Raw genomic sequence first — 25,801 nt, 5'->3', positions numbered from 1 at the left:
ACCAAGCCATTCTCCAATTGGTAAATGGGCAAGGGACATCAATAGGCAATTTTCAGTTAAAGAAATCAAAACTATTAATAAGCACATGAAAAAGTGATCTAAATCTCTTATGATCAGAGAAATACAAATCAAAACAACTCTGAGGTATCACCTCACACCTAGCAGATTGGCTAACATGACAGCAATGGATAGTAATGAATGCTGGAGGGGATTTGGCAAAGTTTGGACATTAATGCATTGTTGGTGGAGTTGTGAATTAATCCAACCATTCTGGAGGACAATTTGGACCTATGCTGAAAGGGTGCTAAAAGACTGCCTACCCTTTTATCCAGCCAAAGCACTGCTGGGTTTGTACCCCAAAGAGAAAACAAGGAAAAAGACTTGTATAAGAATATTCATAGCTGAGCTCTTTGTGGTGGCAAAAAAATTGGAAAATGAGGGGATGCCCTTCAATTGGGGAATGGCTGAACGAATTGCTGTGTATTTTGGTGATAGAATACTTTTGTGCTCAAAGGAATAATAAAGTGGAGGAATTCCACAGAGACTGAAACAACCTCTAGGAATTGATGCAGAGCAAAAGGAGCACAACCAAGAGAACATTGTTCACGGAGACTGAGACACTGTGGTACAATCAAATGTAATGGACTTCTCCATTAGTGGCAATAAAGTGAAATGAACAACTTGGAGTGATCTACGAGAAAAAACACTATCCAAATTCAGAGGAAAATCTGTGGGAGTAGAAACACTGAAGAAAAAACAACTCTTTCAATACATAGGTCAAGGGGATGTGGTTGGGGTTGTAGACTCTAAATGAACATCCTAAGGCAAACAACAACTACATGGAAATAGGTTTTAGTCAAGGACACTTGTAATACCCAATGAAATTGTGCATCAGCTGTAATAAGGATGGGGGGGAGGGGAGCAAGGGAAATTATATAAATCTTGTAACCAAGAAATAATGTTCTCATTTGACTAAATAAATTAGTTTATATTTTTAAAAAATGCTGGAAAGAAATGGAAAGAATTCACTGATCACCTCCTGAAATTTATAAAAGATAACTCCCAGGAATATTATTTAAAAAATCAAAATTCTATGTCAAAGGCAAAATATTGTAAGCAGCCAAAAAGGAACAATTCAGATATCATAGAGTAACTGTCAGGATAACACAAGATTTAATGGCTTTTGCATTAAAGTATTGGAGGGCCTGGAACACAATATTTTGGAGGGCAAAGGAGGTCATACTTCAAGCCATAATGACCTTCTCCCCAACACTGAATAAAATTCTTCAGGGGAAAATGGATATTCAGTGAAAGAGAGGTCTTTGAAATGTTCCTGATGAAAAGACAAGTGCTGAATGGAAAAGTTAATTCTCAAATACAAATATGCAAGAGAAGCATAAAAAGGTAAACAGCAAAGAGAAATCAGAAGAAATTAAGTAAGATTAAACTTTATATTTCTCAGTAGGAAAAGAATTCATGGAACTCCTAAAAACTTTATCATCATTAGAGCAGTTAGAAGGAATATACATAATTGGATGGGAAGGGTATGAAGTGAATATGATGGAATCTTAGCTAAAAATTTTAAATTGAGAGGTGAGAAAGAGGAATGAATTGAAAGAAGGGGAAGAGATAAATAAAAGAGAGTAAATTACCTCACATTAAAGAAGCATTAAAGATTTTTTACAGAAGAGGGGGAAATGCAGGGGGTGTGGAAGGAAGCATGTAAAACTTACTGTGATTGGAACTGACTCAAAAAGGGAAGAACTAACACCACAAATTGGACACAAAACCCTATTTTATCCTACAGTAAAGTAAGAGTAGAAAAGGACAAGAAAAGGAGGATGGGATAATAGAAAAAAAGAAGGGTAATTTGAAGGATGCTTTGGTCAGAAGCTAAATACTTTTGATGATAGATGGAAGCAAATAATAAAGAAAAGGATAAATAGGGAGGAATAGGATGAAGAATAATACATAGTAATCATAATGGTGAAAAAACTTTTACAATAGTTCTAAGAAAGGCCCTAGGATCTGAGAAGATAGCTCTCAAAGTAATTAAAGTTCTCTATAGTCATACAATAAAATGATCTATATCAATATTAATTAGAGAAATGCAAATTAAAACAACTCTGAGATACCACCCCACACCTATCATACTATTATGACAGAAAATGAAAATGACAGAATTTGGAGAGTGTGTCGGAAAATTGAGAAACAAATGCCCTGTTAGGGAGTTATGAACTACTTTAACCATTCTGGAGAGCAATTTGTATCTATTCCCAAAGGGCTATTAAACCCTTTGATATAGCAATTCCATTAGTAGGCTTTTATCCTGAAGAGATAAAAAAAACAAAAATAAAAAGGATATATATGTATATATATATATATACATATATATATATACAAAAATATTGAAATGAGTTTTTTTGTGGTGTCAAAGAACTGGAAAGTGAGGGCATACCTATCAACTGGGGAATGACTGAGTAAATTATAATGCCATTATAATGGAATACTATGGTTGTATAAGAAATTATTAGCAGGAACTCAGGGAAACCTGGAGAGATTTAGATAAATTGATGCAAAGTGAAGTAAAACCAGAACCTTTCACACAATGACAGCAATATTGCATGATGAACAACTATGAATAGCTTAGTTATTTTCAATCACACAGTGACCTAAGACAATCTAAAAGGATTCACAAAACAGCAACAAAAATGTCATCCATTTCCAGAGAAAGAACTGATGGAGTCAGAATCCAAACCAAAGCAAACTTTTTTCGCTTTCTTAATTTTTTCACATTTACTTCCAAAGAGATTAATATGGGAAAACATTTTATTTGTTTGCATATGTAACATTTATATCAGATTGATCTGAGACTCCAAATTTTTGAAAAGCAAATGTTAAAAAGTGTTTTACATGCAAGTAGGGGAAAAATAAAACATCAAAATATTCCCTTCCAAAAATAAGAAATTATGAGCAGGATGCTTTGATCTGGAAAGACTTACATTAACTAGTATAAAGTGAAGTGAGAAGAACCACCAGAGTATTGTACATAGCAATAGCAATATTTTACCATGATCAAGTGTGAATTATTTAGCTATTCTCATCCACACAATGATCTCAGATAATTCCGAAGGACTGATGATTTTAAAAAAGTTATTTGCCTCAGAGAAATAACTAATAGAGTCTAAATACATGTCAAAACACATTTTTCCCAACTTTATTTTTTCTTTAGTTTTTTTCTGTTTTCTTTTGCAATATGACTAATATGGAAATATGCTTTGCATGACTGTACATGTATAATCTACATTTAGATTGCTTGCTGTCCCAGAGAGGGGGGGTGACTGGAGTGAGTGAGGTATATAGCATTTTAAACTCATTTTTAAAAATAAAAATTAAAAATTTTGTGTATGATTTTTGAAATAAGTATATTAACAATTTTAAAATTAAACATGACTTTGCCATAGGAAGTGATATTAAAAAGCATTACCATCTGCTTTGTCCAAATGTCAATGGAATCTTTCATCTAACTGAAGGCTAAAAGCTTTGACATTTATTGTCTCTCATTAGAATGTGAACTAATTAAGAACAAGGATTATATTACTTTTTTTTAAACTCATCTTATTTTTATTGGTTCTAAGGGAGAAGAGTGGTAAGGGCTAGGCAATGGGGATTAAGTGACTTTCCCAGGGTCACACAACTAGAAAGTGTCTGAAAGTAGGTTTGAACCCAGGACCTACCATCTCTGGGTCTGGCTCTCAATCCACTGAGCTACCTCGCTACCCCCTGTATTTTAAAATTCTTCTCTATAAGTACTTCCAGTTCATAGCACAATGTTTTCCATATAATAAATTCATAATAAATGCTTTATTCATTGAAAAAAGTAGAAGAAAGAATTTATTTTTCTCTAGAGAAAGATCCATCACCAGCTTTCCTTTGATCTTATAAGAGTGGGAAAAGGTGATTTCCTCCCCTAAAACACTACCATTGGTATAGTATACCATTGGTATACAATTGGCCAATTGGCCAAGCTAACTATAATTTCATCACACAGCAACAAAAACATGAAGTGAGATTCAACCTGGACATCAAGTATCTTACTTTTCTTTCCCAAACACTCACCACTAAACACCAATATCACAATACTGATGACTCAAATCCCAAGGATAGCTTTTTGAGTTTGAAATGTTCAAAATCCTTGAATCTATATCAGTTGTCCAATGGGGAGTGCTTTCTGAAATCTACATGAATCCTCAAAGGAGGAGAGGACTGCAAGGAGGATGCTCTTCAACCTGAAGGGGGGAAGGAGCCTGGCTATACAGGAGACCTGGTGCTTATTTCATCCAGGACAGGTTCAATGCAGTCACTGCAGTTTCCACCAGTACTCTGGACAGTTTCTGATACTTCTGCCTGCTCCTGCCTCCTATCTTCACTACACTGAGCTGTCAAATTGCTGTACACAGCTGGAGATATCTCCATGCCTCAGGCAGTACCTCTGTTTTCCTTTCATACACATCCCTTTAGCATCCCTGGGTCTAGTAAGATAAATATTTGTCACTCCTTGAGAAGATCAGAGAGGAACAAATGAGAAAAGCTAATTGAAAATATTAAGAGGTCATCTTATATTTTCTGCAGACTAAGAAAAGGATCCCAAAAGAGAAGACTGTCAATGGATTTCTATATTAATAGTGTCAAGGGGTCGCTTGTGAAATCTACCCATTTTGGAAAGTTTTTTTCAATGGAAAATTTTAAAAATACTTCATTGTTTTGATCACACCTCTTATGCAATAAGGTGCATATTCAATATTCAATCTCATTTTGTTTCTATTTTGGTATTTAATGATATTTTTCTCTCATTTGCTTTACAATTTGTTGATTCATTAATGTTAAAGCTTCTGGTGTATTGTATGAATATGAATATGTATTGTTCCTGTTATTCAATCATTCGTTCACTCCTACTCTTTGTAGCCCTGTGGACCATAGCATGCCAATACTGTTCATGGAATTTTCTTGGTAAAAACATTTAATTAACTGACTTGCCCAAGGTCACATAGTTTAGTTGGTTTGTGAAGCCAGACTTGAATTCACATCTTCCTGACTCCAGGTCCAATGCCTTATTCACTGAGCCACATAGCTATTATATATATGTTTATATATATATATATATATATATATATATATATATGTATGTATGTATGTATGTATTCAGTTGCATATGCACATGAATGTATTTGTATATTTATATTGAGGTAAGGGCCAGTATTTCTAAAGTCTGAAAAGAAATTTGGAAAGTTTATATTTATATTTTAAATTTGTATTCATTGTAATAAAAAACAAATATCAACAAATTTGAATATTTGAATCTATAAAGAAGAGAAAAAAGAATGAACGCAAAACTGTGAATTCTCTTAGTTTTTTCAAAGTGTATATTAAATTTAACACTCTAATAACAAGTTTATCCTGATTGCAGGGTGGTATAATCCAACCCACAGACTTTAACACTCATTTAGCAACTTATTTACAACTGCTTATAGTTTCAGCCAAGATATTCTGCCTCTGACTTCAATTGTGGCAATAAGCATTGGACTCCAAGTGTGACTAGCACCATCACTTCTCCTACTCATCCCTGTCCCCATAAAGATGCAGAAAGGTATGGAAAAACAAAGGCATGCTCTGCCTGGAGTAGCAGTGTGTAGCAGTCTCTTTAACCAGAGAAGTAAAGAACAGAAAAAAAAAAAAACTAGTTCCAGAATTTAGCATAGTGACTTCTAGGTTGTGAGTCTGAGGGTCTGGGAGGATGCTATTGACCTCTACAGTAATAGAGAAGGTGGGAGGGTTAGTATGTTTAAGATGTCTACTGGACATCCAGTTTGAAATGTCTGAAAGGCAGTTAGAGATGCAAAATTGGAGATCATCAGAGAAAATTCAGTCAAGCACTTATAGATTAAAAAAATAAGAAAGATACTAAATCAGAAGTTGAAAGAACTGGCAAGACCTCTAAACAGGTCAAAGCATATTGAAATAAATGCTCTCAGACAAAAGAAATTGAATCAACAATGGATGAAATAGAGGACCCTATGGATTACCAAGAAAGTACAAAATCATAAAAGAATATTAACAAATAGTTCAAGAGAAAAATAAGAATTATGAGAACAGAATTTACTGTAAAAATAATTAGTAAAAATAGAGAAATGTGAATTCATGATGGTAAGTCTATTCAAAGAATTTAAAGAAAAAACAACTGATTGGTAATGCAAATATGATAAAGTGAAGGGCAATCTAGAAAAAAGAATAGCGAGACTATTATTATTCTTGACAAGTCAAGAATATAGTCAAGACAATATTAAAGCATTTTAGTGCAATGCAAAGAAATTGAATTCAAAGATAGTTTGTATAGAAACAATTTAAGGATCATAGCTCTTTTAGAATAATTTGACAAGTCAAAAAACCTGAAATATATATAATATATAAGAAGAAACTACCCAGTGATTCTGAGCACAGAAAATCAAATGCCAATTGAAAGAATCTAGAAATATCTCCTAAAATTAGATGGATGGATGGATAGATACATACATACATACATACATACATACATACATACATACATAGATCACAAAATCCAGACTGGATACTGATTAAATTTATCACTGATAAAAGACAAATTTTACAAAGAATTTAAAAAGTCATATAAAAGGAAAGGAAATTAAAACAGCACAAGATTATTCTTTATACCCCAGAAAATGCAGAAGGGGATAGAAAATGGTGTTCCAAGTAAAAATGGAGGTCAAGATGTTAACTGAAATGTCTCTCTCCACAAACCTAAATTTAATAATAATGGAAATTATGTGGAGGCTCAATAAAAAAGGCATTTGAGGGATTTTCTACTTAAAAAAAAACCTCAGAAATAAGTAGATCATTTTCTTTTCAAATATCCTAGACTAAAGAAAGTTAAACAAATGCAAATACCAAAAAAAGTAGAGACACAATAAACTGTTCTATTTCTTGATACTATTAAAAGAAAAATTCTAGAATAGGGTCAATTATGGTATCAAAACCCAACAATAATGACAATAGCAAATAACTAAGCCCCATTAAGATATTTCTTTCTAAAAGTATACAAGGAGATAAATATGAAAGAAGTGCTTAAACTGAAATAATTTTAGAAGAACCAGCCAAAACCACTATAGACTGAATATCACAACTCTCTTCACCTTTCTTCCTGACCATCACTATAGGTGAATCAGTATTTTAGTAGGACTAAACTGAAGAATTAGAGGGTACTGAAAAAGAAAGAAGGGAGGATAAGAGGATAGTGATATAGAGGAAAATGTAATGGAACTCAAGCCAAAAGTAAAGAAAGGAAATAAATTCCTATAATTTCTCAGGAAGAAGAGAAGCTATAGGAGAAATTATTAGGTTGCAAATGGATAGATTCCATTAGGGGGAATCAAAAACAGAAAGAATGAGAGGGCATGACTGCAGAAAGCAAATTTCAGAACAAATGGGGAAGAAAATGGTTATAAGCAAGGCAGGTAACAAGTTATTCTTTGTAGCATACCAGGCATCTTAGCATCTGGAAAGTAGGATTGATGTATTGATATTGTATCCTGTATATGCATTTACCAAATGCATGGTCAGATCACTTGATGTTCATTGTATGGAAAGGGACAGTCCAAAGCACTAGCAAAGGACAGGCAAATTCTTGGGCTGGGCCTTCGCAGCCATGCCTTCACTTGGAGTACATTCATTTGCAAAGCCTGGATTGGATTAATCTCCACCTCTTTGATCTTGTCATTGTCAATTCAACCAATGTTAAGACCTATGCCATGTTACATATTCATTGATCTCCTCCCAATCCACATTCCTAAAACCTCCAATAAATATTGGGAAACAAATGGGAATCCCACTCTTACCTCCTCATCTCTTACTCTCTTACTCCCTCTTGTCTTACAGCTCTGACTTCCCTGTATCTTCAAAGTGCTTTGTTCTATCTTTTCCTGCTGATCCTCGTGAAGCTGTTGCCCCCAATGCTTCCTATTAATGCTCAGACTCTCTTGACAATAGGAGGCATTAAGGAGTTGGTACTCCCCACGTATTTTCTTATTCCTCTTATTTCCCACTAATTCTCAGTGGGAAATATTTCCAGAGTTCATGTTACTCCTCATGTGTTTGAACCTGCTGTCTTTGAGTCTTTATTATTCTCCCATTTCCTGAGTCTCCCTTCTCCATCTCAGGTTATTACCCACAGATAAATAATATAGGATTCCCATGGGGGGTCACTTTATTCTTGATTATAAGCCTATGGTTTTTATCATCTGGAATATTGTATGCCAAGCTCTCTGCTCCTAAGAAGTAATGGTTAATAAATTATGTGTAGTCATAATGGAGGCTCCTTTATTCATGAATTCTTTCTTTCTCACTGTATGTAGGCTTTTTTTCTTTAACTCATATGCTTCAGATTTTAGGTTTAAATTTACTGAGAATCCTAAAAAATCAACTAAAAAACTAATCAAAATAATTAATTTCTTCATTAATTAATAATTAAATTAATAATAATATTATAATAAATTAATAACTAGCAAAATTTCAGGATATAAATTAAAACCACATGAATAATCAGCATTTCTATGGATTTCAAATAAAGCACAGCAATAGAGTTAGAAAGAGAAATTTGTTGTTAAATCACTCTAGACAATAGAAAATACTTGGGCATCTATTTGCCAAGACAAATGCAAGAATTACATGAACACAATTACAAAACACTTTTCATAAAAATAAAGGTTGATCTAAGCAACTGGAAAAAAACATAACTTGCTCATGGGTAGGCTGAGCTAATATAATAAAAATGACAATCATATATAAATTAATTTACTTATTCCATTCCATACCAATAAAACTACCAAAAAAAAACTTTTATAGAACTAGAAAAAGTAATAACATTCATCTGGATGAACAAAACATAAAGGATATCAAGAGTACTAATGAAAAAAAAATGTGAAGGATGGTGACCAAGCAATACCAAACCTTAAACTCTATTATAAATCAGTAATCATCAAAACAATCTGGTACTGGTTAAGAAATAGAAGGGTTGATCAATGGAATAGACTAGGGGTAAATGACTTTAGTAATCTATTGTTTGAAAAACCCAAATATTCCAGGTTTGTGGATAAGAATACATTATTTGACAAAAATTGCTAGGAAAATTGTAAACCAGCATGGCAAAAATTAGGTTTAGATCAATATATCATATCCTATACCAAGATAAAGTCAAAATGGATATATGATTTACACATTAAGAGTGATATTATAAGTAAATTAGGGGAACCTAGAATAGTTTACCTGTCACATCTATGGAGAAGGGGAGAATTTATGAACAAACAAGAGATAAAAAAATTACAAGATGTAAAATAAATCATTTAAATTATATTAAATTTAAAATGTTTTATACAAACAAAATCAATGCAACCAAGATTAGAAGAGAAACAACAAACTGGGAAAAAATTTTATGACAAATTTCTCTATAAAGACCTCATTTTTCAAATATATAAAGAGCTAAGTCAAATTTATAAGAATACAAGAATGCAAATTTATAAGAATACAAATGTATAAGAATATAAGAATACAAGGGCAAGGGAACCTGTGAGATACATTCTTGTGCCCTTATTTTTTTTCACTTTTGTAAAAAGTGGAGAACTCTCATTTCCCTTTTATTTCCTCTGTGGCTTGGTCATACCGTCAAACATAGTAGAACACCCTTTGAACCCCAAGGAACAGCACACTGATGAACTGTATAGGAGGAAATGGACTATAATGTTCTAGCTGGGAAAAAAATACAATGGCAATTTGGCTCAATGCTTCTAGATACTGTGGGTTTAAAATGAATTTTTAAAATTCCCAAGCTGTACACAAAACTCCTAGCTTCTTATTACACCCCAGCCTGATCCATGCTGAAGGAGACCTCTGGATGCTTGTAGCTCAGTAGAATGTCTATAATACATGTAGATGGATAACAAGAGTTGTGTAAGTGCTCATTGCCATCACTCAGGTCTGAGGGCTCTTGACCTTCCAAAATCTCCCTACAGCCCTCACTCTCCCTGTTCTGAAGCTGCTGGCTCCCCATTAGGGAAGACTGACCGAGGACGGCCTCTGATGTAGGAGCAGAGCTCAGTGTTTTTCCAGTCATGAGACTCATTACAGGCAGGTTATCCAGCTGCACATAGGCATCATTACTGTTCTCGATATTGTGATGTCTCTGTAGGGTCCGGGGCTGGTGATGCTCATCAACAGTGGAGTGTGTTGAGTAACTCAACCCGTTATGATCAGGTAGCTCCATAGCTTGTCCAGCAGAACTTCTGTCCATACAGTTCCCTATGACAGATTCTCTGCTGGGCACTTTATTTCTACTGAATCCAGTCCCAGGCAGATATCGATATTGATGCACTCCCATTTCCTGTGCATGGCTTACAGTTGCCAGCAAAGATTCAGGGTCTCCAGGCCCACCTGGGTTCAATAGCAGAGGGCTCTCATGGCAAACTTTGGTCAAAGTGTTTGAACTCTTACTGTCTGGAAAACAAGCCCTGGCCCCTTCACACGAGCAGTCCTCTTTCATGCTCTCTGAGTGGATTAGCACCAGCTAGTGTACATACCCCTGAGCCTGGGCTGGCTAGGGAACCTGTGAGATACATTCTTGTGCCCTGATTTGTAAAAGATACTGGGGGCTGGTATGGTGGTGATGGTGGTGATATGAGTCAGTGTTTTGATGAGGCAAAGACAAAGCCTGGCACTCTGATATACTCTGTCCCCCTAAGCTGGAGGCCAGACTCCCAGCATCCCCCTCGTTCATTTGCCTGACAATTCTTGTAATTCCTGCTCCTGCTGTCCCCGTTGCTGCCTTTTAATGATCTGTGCAAACTCTGCCAGAGGTGGCCGAATGTCCCAGTGGCACATGAGTGAGTGCCAGGGGGATAGCAATCCTTGGAGGATGTGGGGTACCTGCTGGTGTCTTGGATAGTCAGGTGGTGTGCGGGACAGTGCCGATGTGGTATAGTACAGTTGACAACTGTTCAAAGGATATGAATAGGCAGTTTTCAGATGAAGAAATCAAAGCTATAAATAATCTCATTTAAAAAGTTCTAAATTCCTCTTAATTAGGGAAATGCAAATTAAAACAACTCTAAGGTACCACTGCACACCTATCAGATTAGCTAACATGACAGTAAAGGAAAATGATAAGTGTTGGAGTGGAATTGGCAAAATTCAGGCATTAATGCATTGCTGGGGGAGTTGTGAACTGATCCAGTCATTCTGGAGGGCAATTTCGAATTATGCCCAAAGGTTTATAAAACAATGTATGCAAAGAGTATGCTCTTTAATCCAGTAATATCACTAGGAGGGCTGAATCCCAAAGAGATTTTAAAATATGGAAAAGTACCTGCTTGTACAAAGATATTTATAGCTGCTCTCTTTTTGGTGCCAAAAAAAAATGGAAACTAAAGGAAAGTCCCTCAATTGAGGAATGGAATACTATTGTGCTGGAAGGAATGATGAAAAGGATGATTTCAGAAAGTGCTGGAAAGACCTATATGAACTGATGTAGAGTGAAATAAAACAGAAATAGGAGAACATTGTACACTGTGAAAGCAATATTATGGAATGATCAAATATGATAATCCAGAACAATTCTGAGGGACTTATAAAAAAAATACTACCCACCTCCAGAGAAAGAATTTTTGGGATAGGAATGCAGTTGAAATCACATGACTTTTCGCTTGTTTATTTGGGTTTGTGATTGGAAAGTTTTGGTTTTATAAGATTATTTGCTTATAAAAATTAACAATATAGAAATATCTTTTGCTTGATGATACATGTATAACCTAGACTGAATTGCCTGCCAGCTCTGGGAGGGGGAGGGAAGAAGGGAGGGAGACAATTTGTATCATATAACTTTGGAAAACTAATGTGGAAATATATCACATGCAATTGGTAAAAGATAAATAACTAATTTTTAAATAAAAAAGAATAAAAGGATCATTTTCAGGCAAAATAAAAATTAATTTCTTGGGAATTTTCATTTTGAGATTTATTTCAGTCAGTAAGTAGTAGATTATTTTTCTTTCCACTTGCTCTCTGGTTCTAAGAGGTTTAGAAAGTTTTTTAAAATGATTTCTTGAATTGTGATATCTAGGCTTTTTTGGTCATGGTTTTCAGATAGTCAAATAATTCTTAAATTAACTCTCCTCAATCTGTTTCCCAGGTTAGGTATTTTATTATCATAAAATGGTTTAAATTTTCTTCTACTTTTTTTAGTCTTTTAACTTTGTTTTATTCCTTTTTTAAATTTTCATAGGGGTTTTATCTTCTGTTTAAGCCATTTATAGTTTTCAAGAAGTTTATTGCTTAGGAAAGATTTTATACCTCTTTTGACAAGCTGTTTATTCTATTTTTTATCCCTACAAATCTCATTTCTTCTGATTTTTTTCTAGCATTCTCATTTCAATTATATAAATATTTTAACACTTTTTATAAATTCTGGATACATCTCTTCCAGGAATTCCACTTGAACTTGTTTCTAAGCTTTGTTTCTTTTGAGGCTACATTTTTTATATTTTAGGGACATTTTCTTTTTTCTAGGTTTGTGTCTTGAGTATCCTATCACCATAATAGTTTTTTATGATAGGATTCTTTTTTGGTTTGCTTACAAGGTCCAGATCAATTTCTGACTTTAGACTTTATGTTAGAGTTGGGGTCTGAATACATCTGGACTGGCCATATTCTTTATTTCTTAGACTATTGAGCATATTGATATTCTAGGATTACAAGAACATCTCAGATTGGGAACTTGCCAGCTTTCAAAAAAACAAATGGAGGAAGAGATACTGGGAGAAATGTGTATGATGGGAAAAATCAATAAAATTTATTCTTTAAACGGTCATGAAATTCATCAGTAGTATCAGATAACATTAAAAATAAATACAAATGGGCAGTAAAGTACTACAGAGTAGATTTCAGTAGGGATTTCAATCAGAATTGAATTTTCCCTTTGCTTCAATTCTTCTTCCCATATGGTCAGAGTGAACACATTAGGAAAGAGATTGTGATTCAAACATTAAGTGATTTTTTCCTGGCACTAAGTTATAAAGAACCTTGGAGAAAAGGGAGCTCTGAAGTTTCAATTACTGTGGCCACTTTCTACTAGCTCACTGTAACTCAGTCCTAGGCTCAGTCCATGCTCCACTTTTGGTGTCATTTCCAACACATTCTACATCTAATCAGAATGTGTTTCTGATGCTCTTCTCTTTAATTTCCCTGGCTAGATCTGTTTATCTGTTCTTTTTTCATGTCTATTTCTGCTTTCCCCTCTTCATGGTCACAGAGTTATTTCTTGGCACTCCTAGACCTTACATTACCACATAGCAGAACAAATATGGAAAGTTCCAAATAAATGTCTTCTTTCTTCTCTATCTTGATGCCACCTGACCCCTAAAGCCTCAGACAGATATCCCTCTTCAAAACAACAGAATCAGAAATCTCAGAATTTCTTGTGTACCCATGCACATTCTTTCTCATTAAAGTGGTCTATGAACCTCCATTGTTTCTCTGACTATCTCTGGAAAAACCAGAGACATGGTTGTAACTGGGAATATTCATGGTTTGCCTTCCAGTATAAAGAAAGCTTTCAGGTGCCATACATTGTTTCATTTTATTAAATGCTGGTTACTGAATTGCTGAATTTTAAAGTGAATTAATAAACATATGCAAAGTTCCTTTTTTCCCCATGGTTTTTTAGAGATAATCTCTATGCCATCGATCACCTAAGTGCTGGCCTTTGACCAGGCATTTAACTTCCCTAGTCTCAGTTTTTCCATTTGTAAAATATGGATAACAACTGTATGTTCCTCATAGGGTTGATGTAGATATAAAATGAACAAATCATGTAAATAATTTTGAAGGCATTACAAGGGCATATGAAGATCAAGAGTTATTGATTATATTATTAGACTTTGATTGTTGGAAACTAAAATGGGGAGAAGAGCCCCAGAGGCTCAGGACAGGGGCTGAAGGTCCCTTAGATAGGAGCGAGAAAAAATAGATCAGAGATAATCTTTTGAGGTCAGAAGGGCCACATAGCTGGTAACTAATGCTAGCAAAGTTTATTTAATAGGGATAAGGTTTATAAAGGGGGAAAAAAACCACATGGGGGGGGAGCATGAGTACATGTGAAGTTCAATAAGTTCATGGTGAAATGGGTACCAAAACATATTCTGTCTCTCGGTAATTTTTCCAGCCATCTGTGCCACTTCCCAAGATATTTATTCTATAGGGGAGATGTTTTCATTCCAACCTTTGTCCTTAGACCTGGAATATTATTTCCAAAGTTTGGACCTTTACCTAATTTCTTAGGCCGCAAAATTGGTTTGTCTCTGTCATTTGATTAATTAAGAATCACAAATATAAAAATGTTTCTACAAAAATATTCGTAGCCACGAAGTTCTTTGTAGTGACATAAAATTGTAAAATGAGGAGTGACCCTTGATTGGGGAATGGTTGAATAAATTGTGGTATCTGATGGTGGTGGAATACTATTGTGCTATAAGGATTGATGAACTGGAGGATTTCTATAGGAGCTGGAAAGACCTCAAAGAATCATGCAGAGTGATATGAGCAGAGACAAGACAACATTGTACATTGAAAGTGAAGCATTGTGAAACTATCCAATTTAATGGACTTTACTACTAGTAGCAATACAATACTCCTGGACATTCCTGAAGGACTTATAAGAAAGAATGCTATCCACATTGAGAGAAAGAACTGTGGGAGTAGAAACGTAAAATAAAAACTTATTACTTATCATGTTTCACTGGTTTCTGTTGTTAGGGTCCAGGTTTTCACCCACAATCATGGAAGACCAAAAGACAATGCAATTAGCAGAAGGGCCATTTATTGAACTGGTGTGCACCAGCAGCACACACCAGGGGAGCTCCACCATAGAGTTCCAATTGTAGTCTGGGGATGCTGGGATATATATGCCCTCCAGCATGCATGGCCCCCCAGTCCCTATCTGGTACATCCCATTGTTGGAATGTTTGCCAGCATTTATGGTCCCTAAGTTTTTATCTGGGACTTACTGCTACTGGGACCTTTGACATATTAACTTACAAGGTCCGGCAATTTCCGCTCAGGCCCCTAAGTTATCTGATACCTACTGCTGGGATCTTTGACATATTAACTTCCAAGGCCCGGCAGTTCCTGCTCCCTCATTTCCTACTTTTTTTTCTCTCAGGGGGCAGAGGGAAGGTCCATCCGCTGAGAGGGCTCGTAACCTCAGCCTGGGGCTCAAGGTGGCTAGGGGTTGGTACTATTGTCGGAAGGCCAACACCTGCATAGCATCCAGCCGGCCTTTCATGAACTGAACAGGGTGGTTAAAATGTAGGGGCCAAATGTTAAGAGTAGGATTAAGATTATAAGGGGCCCTATAAGGGACATGACTAGGGTAGTGAGCCAGGGAGAAGAGCTAAAACGGTGGGCGCAGCTTCTCTTTCCTATGTGTGGTGTCATGTATTCTTTTTGCTAGCTGTCTCCCCAGTGCCATAGGGGAACCACACAGCCTTCAGGAGGGCCAGAATCTCAGGCCCCACCTGGTTCAGTGCCCCCTGCCATCCTATCCCCTCCCCTCTCCAAGTACCTAAGGGAAAAGGGGCAAAGTCCAAGTCTTCTATAGCTTCTTCACAGCTGGGAATGGGTGTAGAGCTGTCCCTGCCTATAGTCAGGAGAGAGGGGGAGGGGAGTAAGAGGGTGAGGGAAAGGCTACAGACACAGGGTCTTTAGGGGCATGTCCTCAGTGAATTCCAGGGTCCCAGGTCGGTGAAGAACTGCTTGGAGATCTGAAGGGTGTCCAGACACTGCTTTCTCCAATTGGCAGATCGGTCACAATGGGAAAGTCAGCCCCTAAGATAGAAGTATACTGGGGCAAATAGCAGATAGGAACAGGACATTAATACAATAGCAATGAACATCACACAATTGCATTTGGGTATCTTAGCCAACAGACTTCATCCTCAGAAATCATCTTCTGTCAGGAATAGATCCCCCCAGGAAATTGGATTCCTGAGTTGTTTGCAGAGCTGGTATGTGATGTCTCTGTTAAAGAATATCCCTTTGCAAAGTACACATTCACTATAAACATCTATAAACACTTGAGTAACAGTATCTTACAGATATATTCCTTTACCCCAGATTCTGGGGAAAATTCAAGGAAGCTTTGAGCTATATTTCCAAGCTCAAGATCCAAACTTCAACTGTGTTAAATTAAGGCTACAAATACAAGCCATCTATGAATAAGCTGAACCTCCTTCTCAAAGTATGTTCCCTAACAGTTTGAGAATGTCCAATTATTAACCTAATAGGTTGCTTGGGGAAATGGAAACTTTAATTTTCCAATTTGTATTATGTGCTGATTATGGATATGTCACGAAGGAAGAAGGCTCAGAAAGGGAAAATATCTCCACATGTCACAAAGGACACAATGAGTGGCTTTGTGTACCAAGCAAGGCTGTCACTGCCATTATTGTTTCACTCAAGGTTCAGCAGCCAAGATGGTCAGGAAAATTCAGTCCAAAGTGAGTCTTGGGCTGCCTTCTCTATAACCATCCTAGGACTTTCTCTCTCCTTAGAGCACTTGCCACTGGATCCCAGAAGCCTTCTTTTTCCTTAAAGGACAAGTCTCACCCATTACAGCTCAGAGAAATTCTGCTTGTCAGCAGACCAAAAACAAATCTCCATACCCTCAAACAAGTTTTTCTGACCATTTGCCCTCTCTAAGGATTCCTTAAGGCCTATGAGTCTACATTATAGCAATTATTCTTACATATTTTGGCAATAATTAATTTATTACAATTTAGTCATAAAACCTGAACAGGACTATTGAATTCATTAGCTCTATAGTAATATACAAATCTGGGCTAAGTCAAATCCTGATCTTAGGCCTTCTGAAGGAACTAAGACAGGACGAGTCAGGAATCTCTAAGGATTTCAGAGAAATTCCAGAATTATTTGTGATTTTACAAAACTATATGCCTCGATTTTAGAAATTATACCTAAGTTAATATCCAATTATGAGAACAACACATCTATCTTCTCTTTCACCTTCTCTCTCTCTCTCTCTCTCTCTCTCTCTCTCTCTCTCTCTCTCTCTCTCTCTCTCTCTCTCTTCCTTCAAAACCCTCTGCTTAAAAAGCAGAACACAACTTTAATTCTTCCTTCACAAACCTGCATACTCAAGCTTTATGGACTTTAGATAAAAGTCCCTCTTTCTTCTGAATTCAAACCCAACATACCTCCCCACTTTCTCTGACATGCTATTACCATCATAAGGCAAACCACTATCCAACATACCTCTCCTAAAGCAAACAACTATCCTCCTGGTATCACTTCAGTTGCTAATCATTAACCAAAAGAATTCTGATTTAAAGGATTACATCATTGAACCATCTTTAGAATAGGGCTCAACCATTATAAATTTCAGTTCATAGTACAAATTCGTAAACTGAGGCAACCACTGAGTATTGAACAAAATCTATGGTAGAGTCAGGTTTACAATGAGCTTTTGTTTACATCCAAACAATATTTAAAATACATGTTTCAGCAGCAATTCATAAACAATCATAAAATTCTGAGCAAGCATTTTTCACATATATGCCATTTTCAACATCCTACACACTCTCTGGCTACTGTTTGCAATATATATCCTTATACAGATCAAAATGTAATCAAAATCTCAACCAACAAATTCCCAGAACTCGTATGTGGTAACTTTATCAATTACATATCATTCAACTCAGTTTATCACTCTGGACCTGGGATGTTTGCATTAAGATTCCATAGCTTCAAACAAGCTTTTTGGTCATACATGGTTGGCAATATTTGCTTGCTTGAGCACCTTAAAAACTTCCAAAATATACAATTAAAACATACTCATCTTTAAGTTCCATCACACAGTGATGGTCAACTTTTTTAGATCTCTATTTCAGTCCCTAATTAACAGTATGGAACTATTATAAGCACTTCTTTTTCCTTCCTGTATGTAAGGAAGGGGTTAATCCCTTCTGAGCAATTTATCCTAAGGCTGCCTGACTTGATTTAGATTTTATTACTTAGCAACCTTGGTCCATCCTTCTCAGTGGATTTCAGTTTGAACTCCATACTTCCAAATAACTCTGATTAAGTCCTTTAACAATGTTCCAGTGTTACCGAACTGAAGTGCAAAGCATTTACCTGTACTCCTCTCAAACCTGTCTAAAGTAGAATAGAACCTCCAGTTTAGTCTCTTTCTAGCTCAAAACATTTCTACATTCCTAATTTAAGTCCATCAACATTAATCCAATTTTTAATTTGTTATATCCATTTCATACTAGATTTCATAGTATCAGTTGGTACCTCTATTCATTACTCTTATTGAAGTGGGGCACTTCATAAAATGAATCCAGACACCCCAAAATTCAATTATTAACTTATATAGACAGGTTATAAGATATAAAGTTATTTCCTTTCACATGTACTTAATCACTTTTCCCTAGTTAGCTACATACTACCTGGCATTCCAGCCTGATCTCTTTGATATATCTGAAGCTAGACTGTATTTAATCCTCATGACAAGCCCTCTTGATTTCAGGGCTGGTTAAATTTGTCTTGTTAAGGACATACAGTTTGTATATCATATACCCTTAACTATTTAGGTGGAAAACTTAATTCTCTTCATAATACAAATGCATACATATTTTGCATTCACTCAGCATTACTAATTTCCAACATCTGGTATCCAACTACATACATGTTCATCTCTAGATCACAAATCCCTTTCTATGCATTTTGTACATTTTAAAACTATTCACATGCCCTTAATCAAAGCAACATCATTTAAAAATTTTCCTCTTTTGTAAAATATCAAATTCTTAGCATTTATATCATTAAATCCCATGCACAGATTAACCACTTTGAAAACCTCTTGTGTGTCATGTGATTTCTTTGCTGCTAGTTCTGACAGCACATACATTAAAATAAATCTGATTTGAAAGATTCCCAAGTTTAAATTCTAGAATAAGTTCTTCTCAACAACATAACTTTTTCTGAATGCAGGCTTACTATCAATCACACTTAGACAATTCTCAAATTCACTGAAACCATTATGCATTGCAAGGTTTAACAAAACAAACTTCTAACCAGGAGTTTTTGTGCGCAATAAAAATCTGGCAACATTTTGCATTTAGAGTTAATTAATTTTTAAAGTGAAAAGTGCTTCTAACTGTGGAGTAAAAGTCTCCATTTTCTGCTCAGAATTTTTCTCTCTTTCATTCCTTTGGGGGCCCATCCAAAGGAAGAAAGAGGAAAAAAATCATTAAACAGTTAATTGCTTTTGTCCTCTGTTGAGGATTAATCTTGCATCTCCCCCATTTTTACATAGAGATGAGACTGTGACAGAAACACACAACTTTGTGGCATGCTTTGAAAGGAAAAAATCAGTGTTTTAGGATCCATTCTTAAGAAAAAATATTTGCAGGGAGAAAATTCATTAGAACAGTTTCAGTGTAGTGCTCCTTTAAGGGTCTCAGGGAAGGAACTTCTAAATCCCCTCCCATGCGGACTTTACTCCTTCATAGCCTGCCTGGTTGGAATGCAAGCAGAGGGAGCAGGGAAACAGCCACTGCAAAGTTAATTCCTCTTTGTGACACTGCATCCTAAACTCCTTTATCTTCTTTGTTTAATCTAGCCACAACAAAGACTCATAGAAGCCTATAGGACACCCTGTCTCACACATTCATATACCTTTGTAGAAAGACACATGAGACAAACAGTAAAAGCCAGAAGACAAACAACAGAGACACAGACATTCACTAGGTTTCGGGGGCTTATCTTATGAAACTTGTAAGGACCTTAAACCTTAAAGCAAGCTGTTTGACAAGCAGGTGTATTATTTATTGTTGAGACCAAGAAGTTAAAGGTATCTCAAGGCATTGGCTAGGTTACTCATCAACCTTTTCCCTTCCATCTTTTAACCAGTGTAGAATCCTGATACCAGTGACTACTTGTCAGTGGGCTGGCTACCCGGTCCCTCCTTGTGACCAAAAAAACCTGAGTGTGTCACCTAGGGCTATAAGAGCCAACTAGGGCCAGAAAAATCACCTAGAGATCATGGGGCATCCCCCAGTCTCTCTTAGGGATGCAATATCTTCCCAAAAGGGGACTTGAACCCCTTTCCCAAACTTGACAGAAACTCGAACTCTGTACTCAGGGGACTTGAACCCCCGAAAGTGCCAAGGTAACTGATGGAGATGTGAAACTCCATGCTCAGGGCCCTCTCAATCTGATGAAGACTCAAACTTCGTACTCAGGGGACTCAAACCACCTGAGAGTTCTGATTTCAGCATGTACCCTGGACCATATTCCTTCCCCACCCCAGATGACAGATGCTTCCTCTGGTTTCTGAACTGGCCCCCTTGTGAAGGATAAGAACTGCAGAAGTACAGAGTCCACACTCAGAAACAGGTAGGAGGATTGGACAGGTGCCACGGGGTGAACTCCTCACCCCAGAAAGGGGTGGGCCTTGGAGCTTGGCATAGAATATCCTGTATTAACCGCAGGCACATATCATTCATTAAGCCTTATGCTCATTGAGAGTCCTACTTTCCCCCATACATTTTCAGTCACCACAAACACACACACTGACACCCCACTCGGCTCATCTGAAGGTCCGGTCCAAGGCAGTGCCTCTAGCCCTCTTGTCAAGGGGTTCGTAGGTGGGAGTGAGCCGGATGAGCCCCCAAATGTTAGGGTCCAGGTTGGTTTTTGCCCACCACCACGGAAGACCAAAAGACAGTGCAATTAACAGGAGGGTCCTTTATTGAACTGGTGTGCACTAGCAGCATACACCAGGGGAGCCCTGCCATAGAGTTCCAGTCATAGTCTGGGGATGTTGGGATATACATCCCCTCCAGCATGCATGGCCCCCCACTCCCTATCTGGTACATCCCAATATTGGAATGTTTGCCAGCATTTATGGTCCCTAAACTCTTATCTGGGACCTACTGCTGCTTGGAGCTTTGACATATTAACTTCCAAGGTCCAGCAGTTTCCGCTCAGGCCACTAAGTTATATGGTACCTATTGCTGGGATCTTTGATATATTAACTTCCAAGGCCTGGCAGTTCCTGCTCCTTCAATGTGTATATATGATTTGAAATTTTGTCTCTATGGTAAAAATGAATAATGTGGAAATAGGTATCAAGTGATGACATTTGTACTACCCAGTGGAAGGGCTTACTGGTTCCAGGAAGGGGGAGGAAAGAGAGAAGGGAAAGAGAATGAATCATGTAAACATGGAAAAATATTTTGAAATATAAAAAATAAATATATTTTTAGAAAGCACAAATATCCATCTATTTAAACAACAGGAAAAGAGAGAAGATTCCTTGTATTGACAGATTATTTCCTTTCCCTGTTCTTGGTATTTATTACCAGTATATATTAGTATTTTCATTTTTTTCCCCATTACTACATGCCCAGGGGTATGCTTACAAGACTTAATATTACCTGAAGTTCTTTTTCTATCTATACTAATAAGAAATATTCCTATTTTTTTTAAATACCTGAGTGAAATGGTTGTCAGTGTTAGGAGGTCTAAATAATTCCCCTCCCATCTGGGCAAAACTCTCAGACTTTCAAAAAATGAAGCCCCCAAATCACTTTTAACCTTATACATCTTTCCCTCTGGAAGCAATATGGAAGTTGTGAAATAATTGTTCATGCACTTTATGCTTTTAAAAGTTTAAAAAATGTATGTTTTTCTGCAAAATAATAATGTGCTGGCTCACCTATGGTGTTGGGTTCTTTGAACTCTTTACATCCTTTCCACTGGAATCTCTCACTTTCTGGAGGCTCATATCTGGCCACCTAGAGAAGGAAGGATTACTATTTATGTTATCTAGGGAAAACAACCTAACAAAGAAATTTTATTCATTTGTATTTGTCATTTTCATTTGTATTATTACATTTTAGTTTACATAAATATATTCTCTGTGGAGGAAACCATTAGAAATCTCAAAGTGTCCATTGGGAGAAAGTTGACATAACAATTAGAATATTTGAAGACTTTTTCCAGATATAAGATGAAGCTCTGCTTGGAATGTTTCTTAACACTACAAGAAGGTAACTTTTGTTCTTCTAGATTTGCTGATATTTGTCTTGATGTTTTGTTTTTTTCCAGTTAAAAGGGTTCTACCTCTTGCCTGAAAAAAGTCAGGGTCACACTTACTTCCTATGTGTCTCTCCCAAGACCTTTTCTAATAATTCCAAAACTTCTCCACACCTACAAAGGTAGTGGAAAGGATATATTTTGTGGTTATTTTTAGAGTCTCAAAGCCATCCCAAGCCAGTGAAACACATCCAGACTTATCTTATCACTTCTCACTCAAACTCATCATCCATGCAATTGCCAAAAAGCATCTTCTTAAAGCACAGGTATACCTATGACATACTTTGCTCAAAATTCCTAGTGACTTCCTCTTCCTATTAGAATCTTGATCAATTTGTTCCTCCTCAGATATATATTTTATTCATTGCAAGGATGATCTATCATATTGTACTTATTTTTTGTAATGAAATTCTAAGAATTAACATTTCTTTCCATTGAATCTTATTAAAGTCAACCCAAAACTTCAGTTTATCATCCTGACAGTCATACAGTATATTATCTAACTCATTTTTGCAAAAATTAAAAATTTCATAAGACTATTTTCTAGGCTTTAGTTAAATTTGGGATGCAAATATTTTTATTCTAAGGCAGAAGAGTAGTATGGATTAGGCAATTGGGGTTAAATGACTTTCCTAGGGTCACAGAGCTTGGAAATGTCTAAGGCCAAATTCAAATCCAGGATCTCTAACCTCCAGGCCTGGTTCTTTATCCACTGAGACACCTGGGTGCCCTTGTTATGTAAATATTTATTTATTTATTCTACATTAACAAATAAGGAATGTCTTTTAAAGCTATGCTTCAGAAAAAAGGAAATTTGGGGTCAATAGCCTTAAGCAAGGCACAGAGCTGGAAAAGTTGAGCATAGTTGTCTGTAGGAGAGGAAAAAGTATGTACAATCATGCAAACATAACTTTAAACTTCTCTGTAGGAAAACTGAACAGTTCAAATGAAATGCTGAGGCGTTTTTATTTTCTTTTTTCTTTTTGGTTAATAAGGTTCACAATTTGAACAAATAAATCATTAAATAAAATGCTTCAGGAACTCAAATCTTGTTTGATTATGCCTCCTGGACTAGAGAGCATTTTGAAGAAAAAGGAGTGTTTCACATTAATTGAAAAGTCATTCAGGTGAAAAACAGAACATTTCAACACTTTAAAAAAAAGTTTGTAAATGTTGAAATGGTTCCTGTCACCAATCCAATAAATGTTAGAGTTTAGAGGACTCCAGGGATTCTATAGCAGCAAGTGACATTTTTAAAGGGCTCAGTGTCTCTTTGGATTGATCTGCTTGCTGATCAGTTCTGTGGCATTTAAAATAGTGGTCGCCATAAACTGTAATAATTAAAATGGTTGAGGCCATAAACTGTAGTGATTAAATAGTGGAAGATATAAATTGTAGTTGATAAAAGAGTGGATGAGTCCTTTCAGAGAGACAAGGAATTCTGTATTCATAAGATTGGTCATGGGGCTGATAAGCCAGCTGTTAAGTAAGTTGCAGACCAATGCTTGTACTAAGAAAAGAACAAAGTATTTACTGAAATGCCAGTTGTTAACTAAGTTCTGAACTGTCTGTAACTCCATATTTCTAAAGTAAACATGTAGGAAGCAGGACAAAGCCAAAAGCTTTCCCAGGTTTTTCTAGTCCTAATTTAGGCAGTTGCTAGCCAGGACCTTAGGGCCCTGTTGCTAAGATCTAAAACAGCTTAATTTAAGGAGAATCAAAGAGGTTTTTTACTCACCCGTTCTTGCAGCTGTATTTTTTAAGCCAAGTTAAAAAAAGAAAACAAAACTGACTGATAGAGCAAGTAATAAATAGAGAAAGGAAAGAGATTTCACAGAAACTTTTTGAGGGTTTTCTCACCAACTTCGTGGTCAGCCATAAACTGTGGCATTTAAAAGAGTGGAACTTATGGTCCCACTCTTTTAAATGCCACAGTTCTTCTTGTAAAGCTGCCCAGAAAGATTTCACTTTGTCTCAAAGTTCAGTAAGGATGTCTATCTTTTACTAAAAAAACAAAAAAAATTCTCTTGTCATTAAATTTTCTCAACATCCTTAGCTCATTTTGAGCTAAGACAGAAGGTTCCATGGGGACTAGAACAACCTCCAGAAATTGATGCAGTGTGAAAGGAGAAGAACCAGGAAAACATTGTACATGGAGACTGATACACTGTGGTACAATCTAATGTAATGGACTTCTCCATTAGGGGCAATGCAGTGACCCTGAACAACTTGGAGGAATCTACGAGAAAAACCACTATCCACATCCAGAGGAAACACTGTGGGAGTAAAAACACCAAAGAAAAACAACTGCTTGAATACATAGATTGAAGGGATATGGTTGGGGATGTAGACTCTAAATGAACATCCTAGTGCCAACAACACATGGAAATAGGTTCTGATTAAGGACACAAGTAATACCCAATGAAATTGTGTGTTGGCTGCAGGAAGGGTGGGTGGAGGGAAGGGAGGGAAAACCAAGGAATAATGTTCTAAATTGACTAAATAAACTAATACAAATGGAACAAAAACTAACTTAAAAAAAGACAGAAGGTAATGTTTTAAAAAAAGAAATATATATATAATACTTCTATCCCTAAAGCACCCTTGCCTCACTGTTGAGTTTCTCAAAAAAATCATAATTATGAGAAATGTCACAGGCCAGACATCCTTCCCTTTCCCAATTCTATTTCTGACTCTTTAGACTTGGCCATTGGTCAAATAGCATGTGAACCTCCCTTCCATACCCCACTCACATGGTTTTTTAACCAGATTTTTTGTATTGTCTTCTTCCATTATAATGTAAACTATTTGAAGTTAGGAATTATCCTTCTTTTTGCTAATCTCAAGCACTTATCACCATAACTGACACATCATAAGTGCTTCAAAAATGCTTATTAATTTGACAGAATCAGAAGGTTTCATGTATTTAATTGATGTTATTTTATTCAGGAAGAAATTGAAGTTGTTGAAAGCATTATACAATTTTGCCAAGATATTCCATCATACTCTCTTCCTCCTGATCAGTTCAGGAGGATCATTATCAATTTGCAATATCTAAGCAATATACAAGTACTTAAGGGTAAATTTGGTGAATCCAATTGCATGCCATGATCTATCAAATAAGTATTTTTTGTCTATTTAGTTTTCTATATCTCAATAATTAGACTGAACTCTGTTGACTTATTTATTTGGATACATTGTTCTGAGACTTGATGCAATCAGCACAATGTCAACTTCAAAAAGAAGTACCTGGGGTATTTTGCCAAAGAAATGGAATCTATTCCTCTTAGAACCTATGACAGACATCATGAATGAGGTAAATAAATACCATCTGTAAGCATTCATGTCCCAGGTCTATGTTTTTTTTAACAGTAGTAAGCAGAAAGATATTGATATGAATTCATATTGTGGTTGTATTTCTAAGGAATCAAGTTTGATTCTGATGTTTATAATTCTGCTTTTTTTACATGGGAATTTATTGTAAAAGTTCCATGTAGTAGTAAGAGATGCATATATTTCAGCAATATGTATATTTTCAGCATCTATTTTAAAAGGGATTTAG

The 25,801-nt window shown here is 36.1% G+C and overlaps 1 pseudogene; it reads right to left on the bottom strand.

Annotated features, from left to right (window-relative positions):
• Nucleotides 1-9,813: 9,813 nt before the first annotated feature.
• Nucleotides 9,814-11,070, bottom strand: LOC103094951 (serine/threonine-protein kinase SIK3-like; annotated as a pseudogene).
• Nucleotides 11,071-25,801: the final 14,731 nt, after the last annotated feature.

This window comes from Monodelphis domestica, chromosome 6, assembly GCF_027887165.1.
Source record: "Monodelphis domestica isolate mMonDom1 chromosome 6, mMonDom1.pri, whole genome shotgun sequence".
Classification (NCBI taxonomy): domain Eukaryota; kingdom Metazoa; phylum Chordata; class Mammalia; order Didelphimorphia; family Didelphidae; genus Monodelphis; species Monodelphis domestica.
The sequence above is the reverse complement of the archived record's forward strand: the minus strand, read 5'-3'. Positions and strand labels throughout refer to the sequence as shown.